Raw genomic sequence first — 13,642 nt, 5'->3', positions numbered from 1 at the left:
AGGCATACAAAATGTACCCAGCATAGGCTATGGGCTTGTCATCTGATGACTTCATGCCCCACTCTTTCGAGATGGCCATCCAGTCTACAAGGGCCCGTAGCACCCAATCTGAATTGGTGCAAATCATCAGGTCTGTGGCTGGATCAGCTGCCTCAAGCACTGCAATCATGGCCACTATTTCGGCTGTCTGTGCCAAATGCTGTTTCACAGTTCCCTGAATGATCCTGTCAATGGCAATCTGTAATGCTGCATAACCTCTTACTGGTTTCCCATTCTGATGGTAGCCACTGCCATCTACCACCCATAAATCTCTTGCTGCTTGCTTCACTGTCTCGTATGAAGTTTCTATAGTGAAAGGAGACTTGATGGAAGGTATGCTGACATCTGGCAGTGGACTTTCACGTTCTTGTCCCTGGATCAGTAGTGCAAATGGCATGGCAGACAGAGTAGTTACTTTGTCAACTTCCACCTTGTGATTAAGCAAGCTTAAAGTCTATCCGGCAAGCCTTGGGTTAGACACCCTTCCTGCATTGGCCTTGCCAGATAGCACATATTGCACAGGAGTGTGGACAGACCTAAGCACTATGGGAGACATCCCCACAATGAACTCCCAGTGCTTTAAGGCCCACACGAGGGCCAACACCTCCTTCTCACAGGTTGAAATTGTTTTTCCATCTCTGTCAAGTTTTTAGAGCCATAGGCCACTGGCTTTAAGGATGTTCCTGTTTGCTGCAGCAGCACTGGACTGATTGCACCGTCCATGGTAGCAAGCTGAAGGTGGAATGGCTTGTCTACTTGCGGATATGCGAGAGCAGGTACTTGGGTTAATGCTTGCTTCAGTTGATAAATCGCCTGCTTCTCTTGTTCTTCCCATTTCCAGGGCTGGTTCTTCCTCAGCAGAAGATAAGTGGTCGTGCTATCTCAGAATAACCTTTGATCAAGTCCCGAGAAAATCCCATTAACCCAAGAAATGTACGCAGAGTAGAGATCTCTCTCTCAGAGCAGGGAGTTTGAAAATCAGGTTGACCCTGGCAGCATCTGGTCTCCTGCCATTAACTCCAAGTTCCACCCTGAGATAGATAACTTGTTGCTGCACCAGTTGGGCTTTCTGAGGGTTGCTAAGGAAGCCAGTGTCCTTGATCTTCTGCAGCACCTCATCCAGCACTTCCAGGTTCTCCTTTCTGGTTGATGTTGCTACCAGTATATCGTCCACATTGCTGAGTACATGCTGCTTGTGAGGCAAGTCCTTCCACATGTGAGCAACCAGCTTATGACAGATAGAGGGAGCATTATGATATCCTTTACCTACCCTCGTAAAAGTCAGCTGCTGCTCATTGTAAGTAAAAGCAAACTTACAAACAAACTTGGGTGGAGGGGAATGGAAAAAAACACATTCGAGATATTAATTACTGAAAACCATTGAGAATCTGACATGATTAAAGACATAATTTTGGAAAATTTTGCTACAACTGGAGTAAGACGGGGAGCCACATGATTGAGGACACAAAAGTCTACGGTTAAACGCCATGTCTTTTTATCTGCCTTTCAGGCAAGCCATATGGGTGCATTGCATACACTTTCTGTTGGAATGTGCCTTCAACGCCTCTATTGTGGATCTGATGCTGCCTTTTGCATCCAGCAGATATTTGTACTGATGCTGGGGCTTAGGGTCTGGACCTTCCACTCTAATAGCAGCATCAATTCTCCCGCACTCTATCTTATCCTTTGCAAACACTTCCCAGTGTCTGTTGATAACCAGCATCACATCATTATCCCAGATAGGTATGTCTAATTTGATTGGCACTTTCAGAGCACTCACTCTGTGTGCCTCAGAAATGACTAGTCCATGCTCCCCATTAGGATTTGTGCAAAACATCTTTTAAATCCTTCAGGATGTTAACTCCAAGAATTCCATACCCATCTAAAGCCTGCAGTCCCAGTGAGGCTTGTGTTATAAGAGGGCCCACAGCACATTGTAATGCTATGGTAAATAGAACAACACTCTCCTTTTTGTTCTAGCGCTTCAGAGTTTTTATCTCTTTTACTGGGATCTTTCCTGCTTGTGGAGCAGCTCGGGTACACATCAAGGACATGGAGGCCCCAGTGTCCACCAGCATTTCCTGCTATAATTTTCCAAACCCTTCTGCCAGTGTGATGGTTGTTACTGGCCTCTCCCACTTGTCATTCTTTAATGGGCCACAGATCCAGGGGGAGGAAGAGCTTGGCCTCCTCAAAATGCATGTTGGGGTGGTTCCCCGAGATCAAAGTGGGCACCAGTCCCTGAGTGTCCATTCCCTTCATGTTTGGAAAGCCTCTTAAACAGCTCCTCAGCTGGTAAGCCATCAATTTGAGCTTTTCACTCGCATTTTAGCAGTCTTTTCCAAAGCATAGTTCTACATATCTTTACCTCATCAGCAGTGCCTTGGTACTTGCACTTTCAAGTCTTTTGGCTTTGCAAACCCTCCTTTATCAAAGGGCTTTTTCCCTTTGTAGTTAGGATTATGACTGCTGCTATTTGGATTTCTGTTCCGGAAGTCAGGCATTTTAGCAGCAGGGGTATTAAGGGCTGTTATTTTCTTTTTATTACTTTGTCCAGGATGACCATCCTTGTTTAGTTCGTAAGCCGCAGGGATCCTAGCCGCCAGTTCTTTAATACCCACTACCTGTGGATTTACTGGACCCAGGAACAGTCTTAAGACTAGTAAAAGCCCTTGCATATAGATTTCCCTGAACTTTGGTGTGTCATGCATGGCAATCCTGTTTACCACAGGGGAAAGTCCTATTAACCAATATAGGAGTCTTTTCCTGCATAGGTATATTTCTGGCCATTCAGAAGGCTTCTGCCACTCTGAATACAACTTCCCCATTATATTTTCATTACATCATTACAGCTTAATGATACCCATATGGATATCCACCATTTCTGCCACATTACCCATTGGGATTTCATTTGGTAATGCATTGAAATCATCTGTACCAATACACTCTTTAACCACCACAATATCTTCCTTGCTAAGCCCAGGAGTGCTGCCAGTCAAGTGGGTTCTCTCTATTGAGAGGGCCCATTTGCTTTCCGACAGCTCTTGCCTGCTCAGGTGTCAAGATTTTGATCTCATACCTTGTCTCAGGTGGCCGATTTGGGCCATACCTCACTACAGTGGTAGTGATTGGGGCAAATGGGGGGCATTGCCTCCCCTCGTGGCTAACAGGGGCTGATGGTATAGAGCCAATACCACTGACACGTGGAGAACAGCCAGGTGGTGACTGTGGTTTTTCACTCTGGAAGCCTTCCCCTTCTGACTCCGACCCATCAGCAGTAAAACCAGCTAGAAGACTAGCTTTGATTGCATGGATGACTCCTTGTGCCCTTTGAAGCTGATCTTTGAGCTTCTGTAACCTTTTTAAACAGGGATCATGATTTACAATACCTTCCCCAGACAGTTTGGGGGAGGGATAGCTCAGTGGTTTGAGCATTGGCCTGCTAAACCCAAAGTTGTGAGTTTAATCCTTGAGGGGGCCACTTAGGGACCTGGGGCAAAATCAGTACTTGGTCCTGCTAGTGAAGGCAGGGGGCTGGATTCAATGATCTTTCAAGGTCCCTTCCAGTTGTAGGAGATAGGATATCTCCATTAATTTTTTTTTAAACCAGCTGACGCACAGCAGCCTGTGATTCCTCCAGTTTTTTAACTAAGGCTAAATCCTTCCCTTTCTGAGGTTACCAGTCTTTTGTTTAAATCCTTGAGCTGTTCTTCAAGCTGAGTCAGCTGCAGAGTCTGCTTAGTGACCTGTGCAGCAGCTGCATTATGTTTAAGTGACAGCTGTTCTAGTTCAAGATTTTTCCCTTTGCTTGGGCTTGGCCAGCTGCCTCTTTTTGCAACTTAACCTGCCTATCAAGTTCTTTCCCCCACCATAGTCAGCCCATACAACAATGCTGTCTTTTGTGCCTCTCTCTTGGGCAGCGGCTTGCACATCATATACCGCTCCCAGGTATGTCCAAGCTTTTGGAGGGCATCTTCCTCTGAGAACAACCCCTCCTCCCATGGGTTATGTCCTTTCCCAAATAAGGAGACAATACTCCAGGAAAGTTTTATTAAGCTGCTGTGTCCATCCTGAGATCCTGAACACCTTCTCCATGTAGATGTCACCTTACCACCAACCAATCCAAGCTACTAACTGGTAACTCCCGGACGTGCAGGCCTACCTGAGCCCACCAGACTCTTACAGCTGGGGCACTTACTGCCAACCCCCAGCCCCTGTTGAGGACCCTGGTTGCAGTCTGCAGTCGCCAGGGCCAGGACGCTTCACAACAGCACTGCAGTGTGAGTCTCACCCAACCTGCGCCATGGCTCACCAAGCCCTATGGGGAGTCAGGCTGGCCAAGCCTAAACTCTAGGACCCAAGCCTGTCCAAATCCAAATGGGCCAACACCCACCAGCCACTACCGATACAAGCCTGTCAGCTACCAAGGCTGATGGGACTGTCCCCCAGCAACCTCAAGGGGTGATCAGATCCCATTGCATATCCAGTAGGAGAACGGCAACTACCTGGAGGTTCACTGCAACTGCCAACCCTACCACATTTTCCATCCCTGAGTCGTTGGACCAAATGCAACCACAAAGCAGATAAGGTACAGAAAAGACAAAATAAAAACAAGCAGACTGGCAGATACTTGGCTAATGCTGGAGCTGCCAGTCCTGCTGTGGTTGCTACAACTGTTACATGCTCTTAGTTAACAGGGCCAGGTTCTAGGACTGGCAAACCAGTATTTCTACCACCTAGGGAATAAGTAACCAATAATCCTCCCACAGCCCACCAGGTAAGTAACAGAAGACTGGACAGAATGATGTACTTCGAAAACAAAACTGGGGCTTATTGAGGGAATGTTAACAATATAAGGGAGGGGATGGAAAAGTAGATAAACAGTAAAACAACTTTGTGGTTGCCCCAAAATGGGCTTGAAACCTGGTTCCCAAACGACCCTTGGCAAATACAAAGTAAAACCCTAAAACTGTACTTGTGGGTCTCCTCTGGATCCTTGAGAGATGAATGGATTAACTGGATATGAACACAGCTTCTGATGGTAAGTAACTGTCTGTCCTTTTGCTGCTAGGGTGCATTAAATCCTGGACCTGCAACTGCCTTCCAGCGGCTGCTAGGGACAGGAGGAACACAGGACCTGGAATCGATGATATAGGAAAGTTACTGGAACCAGGAACTGGTAAGTAAACTCAGGTATTAGATGTCTCGATTGATGATATGGATCAGGTGGCCGGTGAAGGAATTTCCGACACCCACCCAAAGTGACAGTTACTGGCTGCCTCTGATGGACAGCCCGACTGAGAGGGTGTGCAGTCCTTTTGTAGCCTCTATGGTGTGAAAGTTCCAATTCCAACTGGTTTGAACCAGTCTCTTCAAAGGCAGTCTCTGCTTCCCACCAAAGGAAAAAGGGTGTGAAAGTCTGTGAAGGAGGGTAGTAAAGATGGAGGCTATGTTATTATTCACTCCTTCAGGCCAGACGCCAACTTGGAAAATGGAGTCCATTAACCACAACGTGTTACAATCAACTACATTACAAACACTATAAAACACAGTAAATTCAATGTAAGCCAAGACACAAACATGAATAGGCATACATATAGGGAAAACTTCCCTACAGTGTGGTCATGCTGGGTTCATCCATACCATTATACAACAGCGTAAACAGTAATAGTTTATATCCAGCAGTTTTGCACACTCATCAAAATTCCACTCATTAAAGTGAAATTTGGCTAAGCATCCAATTCTAAGACAATTATGTTCAATGTTCATGTTTTATTGCTTTAAATCTACTAAACTGCTTTTCTTCAAACTTGGCTTGTTTTATGGATCACATCGAGACTTAAAAGCAAATAATGTCTACAAGATTTATTTGCTGCAATGGTCACTGACTGTATAAGGCTTTATAAGAAAGTCCCATTTCTACTATATACTATATTTATTGATACATTTAGAATGAGTCTCATATTTTAAAGTATATACAGAAGGGGATGATGTTGAAGATGACTGTTTAAGAATTTCAGATGTTTCTTTCCCAACTCTTGCATGTGTTTGGGTTCTCATTTTGAATGTAGCATTAATGCTGGTATTTTTTCAGGGTGCATATGGTTATAAAACTATAGTTTGGTCGCTTCAAAGGCCACATTTTGCTCTAATATGTCATGCAAACACATTGTAATCAATCAGACTGAATAAAGTGTAAGTGAAGTCAGGACTTGGCCCTAAATCAATTTATTACAGAAACTTAAAATCAGCAACCAGGATTGTATCCAGATCAGATTAGCATAGCAACACGTAAATAGACGACACTGATGCCTATTTACCACATAAGTCTTTTCTGTGCTTGTTAAAAGAAATTAATCAAACCTGAATGAGTTTGAATACTTATCACAGCCTTAGATAATAATTTCTGACAGTTAATCAAATGTAAAAACTTTATTCAGTAGGTACAGTAAGGAAAATAAGCCTTGGTATAAACAGACTATGAGCGAATCAGGTCAGGTCATACAAAACAAGATTTGTGGAGTTAGTGAGGAAGTAGTTTTGGAGCAAATTCTCTTTATCATTCTGAATATCCTGCTTATTGTGTATATTGTTATTGCACTGCTGGCTACCTTAAGGGAAAGGCCTGAAGGATATAATTGCTTGAGGAATTATTGTGATTACACATTTACCATGTCATTCTTAGCTGTAACCAAAGGAAGAAATTATTTGTATTAAACATTATTGTTATTATCAATTATTAATATTATCGTTATTACATTATTTTATTAATATTATTTTCCTGGAGTCATCCAGACTAAGAGGTAAGAGAAAGCCCAACTATATCCAGTGAGGTCAATTGGAACAGGATTTTCCCCACCATGTAAACTTTATTTATTTATTTTAAGATATAGGTTGATGAAGCAGTAGTTTTGAATTCAGATAAGCTGGGAGTCAAGTTCCAGAGAAAAAAAATTAATTGTAGATCCAAAGGCACTACAATTTGTGCTATATTCAGTTTGAATATGGTATTTCATGCACTAACTTATGTATTGATTAAGACACAAGACACTAGAACACAGTTTGTCTCAGTTTGATAACTTCTCCATATTATTGTTAAAATGATGATTTTGAAATGTAGTCTGATTATTTGCATTCTATTGTGTCTGTTATATTTGAAATTGATTCCCTTTTAATATCCATATTTCTCCAGCTCTCCTTACTTTAGAAAAGCTACATCAAGGTGATTTTAATTATGTTCAGTTTGGCCCTACATCCCACATCCACATCCCTTCCACATCCCTCTCCATCTCTTTTTTTCATTGGATCCCCCAGTTTGCACTTATCTGTTCTAATTTTAAGGAATTTAATTTGTTATTACATTGCACAGTGCCTTAATGAGGGAAGAGAGCTTTATGAATAAAATTACTAATAGTAGTACAATATTTATCAAGGACTGGTTTTATACATATAGACATCACAATGTTGGCATTGTTGGTGTAAAGTACATAAGCAGAAGAGGTTAAATGGTTGTTGCTATTAGAAAACAATAGATCATTTTTTATCACTCTATGTTGTTCAGGCATACAAACGGCCACTTTTTATGAAGTAATTCTATCAGAAAAAACTACATGCATCCTACGGGCCTGATCTTGAGGGGTGCTGTCACAGCCTCTTGAAAGGTTCTGGACAACTTTAGCCCCAGTGACTCACTGAGAGATGTGGATGTTAAGCATTTCTCAAGAATAGGTCAAAGAATTGTGAAAAGTCAGTGGGAGTGGAAGGATTTAGGGCTCTTGGAATTTCATAAGAGAATGCCCTGACAATGCCAATCAAGAAATATGGACCAGGTTTTGCTCTTTAAATTGGGAACTATTGTCAATAAAATTACACCAGTGTAAAACTGGTGCAAGTGAGAAATCAGGCCCATACACATGCATGCTGTGGCTAATCGCTGTATCTGAGATGGGTCTAAGCCTATGCCTTTTTTGTGGGGAGGGGGATTCTTTGGGTTGTTTTTTTTTTTTGTTAATTTGATTTTACTGGTTTGATTAAGTTAACTTCTTAAAAATGCATAATTTCCTGGGCTCTAATTTTTACAGTTATTTACTTAGTTTAGCCATAGATCACCTACTGAATAATATTCGGTTTGGCACACTGAATTGATTTCCATTAAAAATGTATTACTAGCCCCTCACAAAAAACACCCCTTTCACTGGCTGCACTGTAGAAAGTGACCTGCTTTCTGTGCTATAAAAAGCAACTATGAATATCATTGTAGTGCAAACAGCCATTGTATCATAAAGTGCTAGAGATGTGGCCAGTGATTCTAAAGTACTGCAATTTATGCAGAAGTCAGTGTTCAGGGATTATGGGGAAGTACGGTCATAATTTCCAATGCTCTTGTTTCCATTCGCTTGACAAATTCAGAGAACACTATGACCAATTTCCTATAACAGCCAACATGAGTGTTACTGGAGCAAATATACATAGGGGACCCCACAGTTCCGAGAGCTATTATAGGGTATCATACAACTAGTAGAAAACCATTTTCTTGTAATTATCTTATTGGAGCTTGGCAAACATGAAATGCCCATCATATTGAGGCATCAAGGGAAGAGAGAACACAGACTATAAAACAAAATGTTTGACTATTTTGAGTATTTTGGATATTGACTTTACTGTGTGTTCAGATCTTCCATTGATGCCGACAAGAGTTTTAAATGTGCGACAATTGGAGGACCTGGGTTTGCTTAGTATCCTCCCAGGGCCAAAATGGGTCATTTCATATGTGTTTTTTTCAGGTGCCCTGGCTATATATTCATTTCCACACTGAACTTCCTATTTATAAACCAAAACTTTGATATGGTCACCAGCAATTCAAACACATTGCCTCAAGAGATCATTGAGGCTAACAGCTTAGCGGAATTCATAAAAAGACAGGATGTTTATATGGATATCAAGCATATATTAAATTGTAATAGCAAAGATTAAAAATAAAAACCCTCAGGCTTCAGAGCATAAGCAAACCTCTATGGAGGTTAGGAAGAAACTTTTTCTGGGATCCAATTATCCCATAAACCCCTGCTTCAGAGTTTCTTCCACCTTCTGCTGAGGCAGCTGGTACTTGCCACTGACAAAGATAGGACAGTGGACTAGATGGACCACTGCTCTGATCCAGCAAGGCAACTCCTATGTACAAAGTTATTTCAAGTATTTAGATATCAGTACACAACAGGTAGGGAGTACCTAAAGATCATGGCAAACACCACACTACTGCTCCACCATGACCTAGAACACCCCCCTACATCACCGACTAAAAGAAAACTCTTCTGGTCTCCTTGCAGCCCTCCTTGCAGAAGGTAAGTATGTTTGCAGAAGATAGTCTGAAGCCTGAGTGAATGCCGACTTTCCAAACAAAAATCTAACAAACAACCCAACTGTGCAAGTGCCAGGCTTCTCCTCCCCACAGTGCATATGGACAGCTGTACACCATATCCGCACCCAACATGGAAGGTGGGAATACTTACTCCATAGATGGAAAGTGAGAGGATCACAGAACTGAAACTGTGCATGGTGCAAACTGCCAGACACATTATGGATGATTGCGCAATCTATCCTCTTCCTGGAGGTGTTGCAGCCATTCGCATGGCTACCCCCTCTGCTCTGGACTGGACAAGAGACCTTAAGATCCAACTATAGTCACACCGTTGCATTCACTGTCACCATACAAAAGACGAAGTAGTGCTCTTATTCCATCAGAAACGTAATCTTCCAAATATTGCAGAGACAAACAGATGCAGCCCATCCTAGATAAACTACTTCCATCCCTCATATTTCAATCATTTTTAAAAGAATCCTATTTCTTGCTGAAGTTCTTTGATGTGGAAAATATCCTGACAGTTCAGAGACGCTTTCTTATTTCTTCATGTAGTGTTGTCTGATGGTTGTAAATTATCAGCATCAACATTTTGTAGGAAAATGCAAAAATAAAGGCATAACTTCTGATGACATCAAGCCATAAAATGTTTTCTTGATAACTAGAGTTGCATTTTTATATGTACATATATATAAAAGCATCTGATCCAAAACCTTTTCACATGTAAAAATGACATTAAAAGTAGAAAAACTGTTTCTAATCCATCTATTTGCATTGCCCCAATCTCCATTGCATCAGGGTACCACCTGAGTTAAATCTCAGTTATGTTTGGTTTAATTTAATTTTAGATAATGCCTAGCATTCTTCTTTCCACGTAGGTGTCACGTCTGTCTGTGGTTAATTTGTTCACTCTCCACAGTCAAGAGATCCAATATGAGTGTTTGTAAGCCCCAGGAACAGTTATGTTGTAGTGTGTATTAAATATCTATAATTCTGAGTTGGAGCTACAACTTCAACATTAGATTTTGGGGAAAATGCAAATCACTTGAGCTTCATTCTCTTAGTTTGACACTGAGCCTCCATAATAGACACATAATTTATAGTTGCTTGCAGTATACGATCATGTGGATAACTAAGAGGGAAGACAGAATGAAATTATAGTCCTGCTCCTTAGGTCTGGCCAAGCAGGACTTGTCATAGGAGGTAGTAGAGGTGGCTCTACACCACCTTTATGCACTCCCGGCCTTGAGGCAAGCCAGTTTAGCCCCAGCAGAAGTTAGAGCAACTTACTGATAGTTGTAATTTAAACCAATCCATAATGGGTGACAAGGGGCTGTTACAAGGCCAAAGATCATGCTAATGAAACAACATGCCAATCTTGCCTTCTTCCTGATCATACTTCTCTTATGTTGAGGGCTACCAAGGTGGGGGGAGAGGGGAGGGAGGGGGCAACTATGCTAGTTATATACCACTGCTACATAGGTGGAATCCTCATCTTCCTGTTTAGGGCTCCTTTATGGCTCCTTGTGGTGCTGGAGTGTTGCAAGTGGGTGGAGCGAGCCTAACATCTGGTACCATATGTGTTATTATTTTTCCTGTAATATAATGAAAAAGGTTCCAATTCTCCCCTTGCACCGCTAACCCTAGCACTAATCAGATCCAAAATGGGGATGGATCATTGAAATAACAGCCAGAACAGAACTCATGTAGTCTCAGCTCAGTACGACAATATGACATGTAACTGACATCTGTTTTCATGATGTACTATAAGTGTTACATAGCTCAAGGATTGTTTTCCAAAATAGCATAAAAACATGGAAAATATTTACATACTAAATGAAATTGGGCATACCAGTATCACAACCCATAAATAAAGGGTTTCAATTTCCCAGGTTGTCAAATTAATGCTTTTGAAAAACAACAACAATTTTTACAAATAAATTGGTATTTAACATACAACAGTTGATTTCATCCTTACTTTACACCAGCTGTTACTCAGACCTCAGTGGACCAGAAGCCAAATTAGCAATAACATTATCCAAAAGAGCCACAGTTGTGTGAATTCATTATTTCATTGAGGTTCACTTGGGTTTCATTTTTCATTAATTCATTATTTCATTAAGGTTGAGATAGAAATAAGAGACAGACTTCTTGAAAGTCTCTGGGTAAGGATAAAAAGGGTAAAAAACAAGATCAAACTAGCTAGGGACATAAAAGGTAACAAGAAAACATTCTACAAATGCATTAGAAGCAAGAGGAAGACCAAGGACAGAGTAGGCCTGTTACTCAATGAGCGGGGAAAGACAATAACAGAAACTGTGGAAATGGCAGAGGTGTTAATGACTTATTTGTTTTGGTTTTCACCAAGAAGGTTGGTGGTGATTGGACATCTAACATAGTGAATGCCAGTGAAAATGAGGTAGGATCAGGGTCTAAAATAGGGAAAGAACAAGTCAAAAATTAGACAAGTTAGATGTCTTCAAATCACCAGGGTGTGATGAAATGCATCCTAGAATACTCAAGGAGCTAACGGAGGAGATATCTGAGCCATTAGCAATTATCTTTGAAAAGTCATGGAAGACTGGAGACATTCCAGAAGACTGGAAAAGGGAAATATAGTGCCCATCTATAAAAAGGGAAATAAGGACAACCTGGGGAATTACAGACCAGTCAGCTTAACTTCTGTACCCAGAAAGATAATGGAGCAAATAATTAAGAAATCAATTTGCAAACACCAAGAAGATAATGATGTGATAAATAACAGTCAGCATGGATTTGTCAGGAACAAATCATGTCAAACCAACCTGATAGTTTTCTTTGACAGGGTAACAAGCCTTGTGGATGGGGGAAATGCGGTAGATGTGGTATATCTTGACTTTAGTAAGGCTTTTGATACTGTCTCGCATGACCTTCTCAAACAAACTAGGGAAATACAACCTGGATGGAGCTACTATCAGCTGGGTTCATAACTAGTTGGAAAACCATTCCCAGAGAGTAGTTATCAACGGTTCACAGTCATGCTGGAAGGGCATGAATGGGGTCCCACAGGGATCAGTTCTGGGTCTGGTTCTGTTCAACATCTTCAACAGTGATTTAGATAATGGCATAAAGAGTACACTTAAAGTTTGTGGACAATACCAATCTGGGAAGGGTTGCAAGTGCTTTGGAGGATAGGATTAAAATTCAAAATGATCTGGACAAACTATATAAATGGTCTGAAGTAAATAGGATGAAAATCAATAAGGAAAAATGCAAAGTACTCCACTTAGGAAGGAAGAATCAGTTGCATACATACAAAATGGGAAATGACTGCCTAGGAAGGAGTACTGCAGGAAGGGATCAGAAGATACTGTCTGTTATGATCCAACCTGGTTATAGTGGTGACAAGCATTAACTGTATTTATACAGTGCCAGCCAATGTACTATGTTTTAATACAGAATGTACTGACCAAAACCCTGGCCCCTGAAATGTTTAAAATGATTGGGACATGAGCAGCTACAGTACAATAAAATATGAGACAATATAGTGTACATATACTGTACACAAACAGAATGGCTTGCACTCACTATAGTGTCAATATCAGTGGTTTAATCACAAAGGCAAATAGCAAAGTTGATTGGGAGACTCTTCCCTTTTGCCAGTCTAATTCAAACTAGGTTACCAAATCCAGATTTTGAAGGTGTTCAGTTCCAGAGCATTTGGTTTGGGCCCATCTCCAAAATGCCACTATAGGCAGGGGTGAGGTGTGGATGTGAGTGTATCTGAATCATGGAACAGGTGTAAGTTAAGATATAACTGAAGATACATCAGCCCTGAGTTGGTATGTAGCAAATGTTCAGTAGATAGAATAGTAAAAATGTATGGCTGGAAGGGACCTTGAGAGATCATCTAGTCCTGCACTGAGGCAGGACCAAGTATACCTAGAGCATCCCAGACAGGTTATTTGCCTAACCTCTTAAAAACTTGAAGTAACAAGGATTCCACAGTCTCCCTTGGAAACCTGCTTAACTACCCTTATAGTTAGAAAGTCTTTCCCAACATTTAACCTAAATCTCCCTTCCTGCAGGTTAAGCCCATTACTTCTTGTCCTACCTTCAGGTGACACAGAACAATTCTTTATAACAGCCCTTAATATATCTGAAGACTCATCAGGTCCCCCCCTCATTCTTCTTTTCTCAAGACTAAGCATGCCCAGTTTTTTGTTTTTTTTTAACCTTTCTTCATAGTTCTGGTTTTCTAAACTT

General features: G+C 41.3%; 1 long non-coding RNA gene across 3 annotated transcripts in view; it reads right to left on the bottom strand.

Moving 5' to 3' along the window:
* LOC120396553 overlaps positions 1-5,349 on the bottom strand; it is an 88,596-nt gene extending 83,247 nt beyond the window's left edge. For all 3 annotated transcript variants that reach the window (XR_005593223.1, XR_005593221.1, XR_005593222.1), the window contains exon 1: positions 5,015-5,349. This is a non-coding gene — a long non-coding RNA (uncharacterized LOC120396553). The remainder of the gene's footprint in view (positions 1-5,014) is intronic.
* Positions 5,350-13,642: the final 8,293 nt, after the last annotated feature.

Source organism: Mauremys reevesii, linkage group 2 (genome assembly GCF_016161935.1).
Source record: "Mauremys reevesii isolate NIE-2019 linkage group 2, ASM1616193v1, whole genome shotgun sequence".
In the NCBI taxonomy this organism is placed as follows: domain Eukaryota; kingdom Metazoa; phylum Chordata; order Testudines; family Geoemydidae; genus Mauremys; species Mauremys reevesii.
This window is presented reverse-complemented; position numbering and strand designations above follow the sequence as displayed.